Here is a 4512-nt window from a genome sequence, read left to right on the forward strand (position 1 = left end):
CTTGTCTTTGAGCTGGGCATATTGCCACTTGGAAGAAACTGGGATGCCGTGACTAAGAGTGGAGAATAGATATTAATTGGGCAGCTAACAGTGTCTGTTATAAGGATTCAGGTAATGAAAGAAACATGCTTCTTCCACTTCCCTTTACTCTTATTGTCCCCAATCATCATCCTACCTTCTTCCCTTCACAGCTAAATTTCTCTATAAAGGACCATAAACACTCAGCCTTCTCCACCTCCTGTTCCTCTACTCACCGCAAATCCAGATTTTGTTACCATTATGCCCACTCATTCACCCTCACCAAGGACACTAATGAACCACTTGCTGCTAGATGGCATGGAAACTTTTCAGTTCATATCACTAAACCTCATCTCCCAGGTACCAGCCTAATTGATTGACTCTCTACCTGCCCTTCTTAAAGTCTTTTACTGGCTCTCTTCCCAAATTTCTCTCTTTAATGTTCATATTCTCCAGGTATGGTCTTAAGTTTTTCTCCATCTTATTCCACTGTCTCTGCATTTTCACCCATTCTCAGGGCTACAATACAACCAGCATACTGCTCACACCCAAATCTCTCATCTCCAGTCTCTCGACTAGACATGTATATCTCAACAGAAGACTTGTGCTGTTGTTAGGACATGTGCAAATGATGTCTTTTGTTATTCATAATAAGCCCCTTTCCACCACTGCAGAATTTATGCTAATAAGGTGAGTAGGGTGGGGCCCCTAATTAACTGGAGGAAGGAGGCTGGTCACCAGAAAGACCAAATTTGTGATTAGAGTGGGAACTTTTAGTCCCACCCCTCAACCTCTGGGGGGGGTGGGGGCAGCAGGGAGCTGGAGGTTGAGTTCAATAAAAGTCTTGAAATTGACACTGTTTATTAAGTACCCAAGAAATGTTAGTCATTGATGCTGTTTCCTTTTCGTGGTTTTCAAAAAGCAACATTCAAGGAAAAACACAAATATTCTTCAATGTGTAATGTGTAAAATGGTTAAACAGACTGTTATATCCATATCATGGAAAACAATTCAGCAATGGAAAAAAATGAAGTATTGATGCACAAAACAACTTAGATGAATCTCAAGGATATTATGCATAGATCAGTGGTTTCCAGTGGTTAAGTTTGGGGTGAGACTGTGACTATAAAGTGGTCATACAAGGGAATTCCCTGGTAGTCCAGTGGTTAGGACTCGACCTTTTCACTGCCAGGTGGGGTTTGATCCCTGGTTGGGGAACTAAGATCCCACAAGCCACAGCTGCTCGGCCAGAAAAAAAAAAAGGTCATAGGGCTTCCCTGGTGGCACAGTGGTTGAGAGTCCGCCTGCCAATGCAGGGGACACGGGTTCGTGCCCCGGTCTGGGAAGATCCCACATGCCACGGAGCGGCTAGGCCCGTGAGCCATGGCCGCTGAGCCTGCGCATCCGGAGCCTGTGCTCCGCAATGGGAGAGGCCACAACAGTGAGAGGCCCGCGTACCGCAAAAAAAAAAAAAAAAAAAAGGTCATAACATGGGAACTTCTTTGGGGTAAAGGATCCTGTTCTGTATCCTTAAACTGATTTCACCTGACAAAATTTCTTAGAACTATATACCTAACACAAAAATAGTTCTTGTGAAAACTGATGAAATTCAAGAAAGATATATAATGGACTTTCTATATTGTACCAATATCAACTTCTTTGTTTTGTAATCGTACTATGGTTATAAGATAGAGTTGTAAGATGGTACCTTTGGGGGCTGTGTGAAAGGTACATGGGAATTCTCTGTACTATTTTTGCAACTTCTATGGGAATCTAAAATTATTTCAAAATGAAAATTAAAAAAAGAAAAAAACACTGGAACGAAAAGAATACAGGAAGGAGAGAGGGAGGGAAGGAAGGAAGGAAAAAGAAAGATGCCTCCAACCAAGGTATCTTGCTAAGAAGAAAGAAATTAGTCAGATTAAAAACAAAAATTACTTCTGGAACTGAAGGAAAAAATACAGAGCAGATAAGTAAATTTATAATGAATTTAATATATGTGGAAGAGCTTATAGAAAAAAATTTGCATCACTCATTATTGCTAATTGCATTATATAACCTTACAAATCAGCTTATGATAACACTTCAAATCTGGCAGCCAGACTTAAATGCAATAAACCCTTTTATTGTACTTTTATTGCTTTTGTTTCATTTGAGAGGGAAGTTACAGTATTTAATAAATGACATATATTCTCATTTATGTACTCCAGAAGCATAGGAATACTATAACATGCCATACTATTGGACAACCAAAGATACATCATTCTCTTGCAGCCCAGATCAGAATGTTCCCCAGCTTCCCAGCCTGAAATACCACCTAGTCACTCTGAATGCTCTGAAGACCCAGAATCAATGTAGATATTCTCATAGTTTTCCTGGACCTTCTTCAAATCACCTAGGCTTTTTAGTATAGCTTCAAAGTGGAACAAGTTTCCAAACAAGGTTTCAGAATCTTGTGGCAACCAAGCTGCCAGTTCAAATGTATTCCATGACAGTAGCAAGGGTAGATATAAAAATAATAATAAATTGAGAGCCATTAGTTAAAGTAAATAAGGCAAGGCAGAAGTGAACTGAAGTTTAAAAAAAAAAAGTAAATGAGATGAAAATTTAAGCCCACATGCCTTTTGATCCTACTTAAATCTGCATCCATATTCCATCAGGTTATTTTTTAGTGTACTATTGATTTACTATTGGTTTCTTTCAGATACAAGAAACTAATTCTCTAACCCATAAAAGACTACAATGGTAATTTGTATTCAAAAGAAAGATGAAGGGGAATTATGATCCCTACCTTTCATCCATCCATCCAGACCCAATTCCTGGCAATTGCTAAAATGTACCAATATGCTTTCTTCATTCAGTCAACAAATATTTATTGAACACCTGCTATGTGCCAGGTACAATTCTTTGTGTATGTACGTGTAGAAACTTTTTAAATTCAGGATCTTGGTCATGAGGGCTTAAAATACAAAGCAGTCGACACATACACATTTGGAAATATATTAAATGCTGTAGCTACACACACTCTACCACCTTCTGTTGTTGTTGTTATAGTTACTAGCTTTTTTTTATTTTTTAGATTCCTCATATAAGTGATATCATACAGTATTTGTCTTTCTGTGTCTGACTTATTTCACTAAGCATTAGTACCCTCCAAATCCTCACATGTTGTTGCAAATGTCAATGTTGATGGACACCTGGATTGCTTCCATATCTTGGTTATTGTAAATAATGCTGCTATGAATGTTGGGGTGCCTGTATCTTTTTGAATTCGTGTTTTTGTTTTCTTCAGATATATACCCAGTAGTGGAACTGCCAGATCATATGGTAGTTCTAGTTTTATTTTCTTAAGGAATCTCCATACTGTTTTCCACAGTGGCTACATCTATTTACATTTCCACCAACAGTATACAGAGGTACCCTTTTATCCACATCCTTGCCTACACCTAAAGAAACTAGAAAAAGAACAAACAAAACCCAAAGTTAGAAGGAAAGAAATCATAAAGATCAAAGCAGAAATAAACGAAATAGAGACAAAAAAAAAGTAGAAAAGATCAATGAAACTAAGAGCTGTTGCTTTGAAAAGATAAATGAAATTGATAAATCTTTAGCCAGACTCATCACAAAAGAAAGAGAGAGGGCCCAAATCAATAAAATCAGAAATGAAAAAGGAGAAGTTACGGGCTTCCTTGGCGGCGCAGTGGTTGAGCATCTGCCTGCTAATGCAGGGGACACAGGTTCGAGCCCTGGTCTGGGAAGATCCCACATGCCGCGGAGCAACTAGGCCCGTGAGCCACAACTACTGAGCTTGCGCGTCTGGAGCCTGTGCTCCGCAACGAGAGGCCGCGATAGTGAGGCCCGTGCACTGCGATGAAGAGTGGACCCCGCTTGCCACAACTAGAGAAAGCCCTTGCACAGAAATGAAGACCCAACACAGCTAAAAGTAAATAAATAAATTTAAAAAAAAAAAAAGGAGAAGTTACAACCAAACCACAGAAATACAAAGGATCATAAGAGATTAGTACAAACAACTCTATGCCAATAAAATGGACCATCTGGAAGAAATGGACAAAGTCCTAGAAATGTACAATCCCCCAAGACTGAACCAGGAAGAAATAGAAAATATGAACAGATTAATTACCAGTAATTAAATTGAATCAGTAATTTAAAAAAAAAAAAACTCCCCCAAAAAACATCCAGGACTAGGTGGCTTCATAGGTGAATTAGAGAGATTTAATGCCTATCATTCTCAAACTATTCCAAAAAAATTGCAGAGGAAGGAATGCTTCCAAACTCAATATGTGAGGCCAGCATCACTCTGATAACAAAACTAGACAAAGATGTCATACAAAAAAGAAAATTACAGGCCAATATCATGATGAACATAGATGAAACATTGTTGAAATTCTCAACAAAATATTAGCAAACCAAATCCAACAATACATTAAAAGGATCATATATCTTTTAATGAATCTAAAAGGATAAAGTGAGATT

This window comes from Grampus griseus, assembly GCF_964374135.1.
Source record: "Grampus griseus genome assembly, chromosome: 9".
Taxonomy (NCBI): Eukaryota; Metazoa; Chordata; class Mammalia; order Artiodactyla; family Delphinidae; genus Grampus; species Grampus griseus.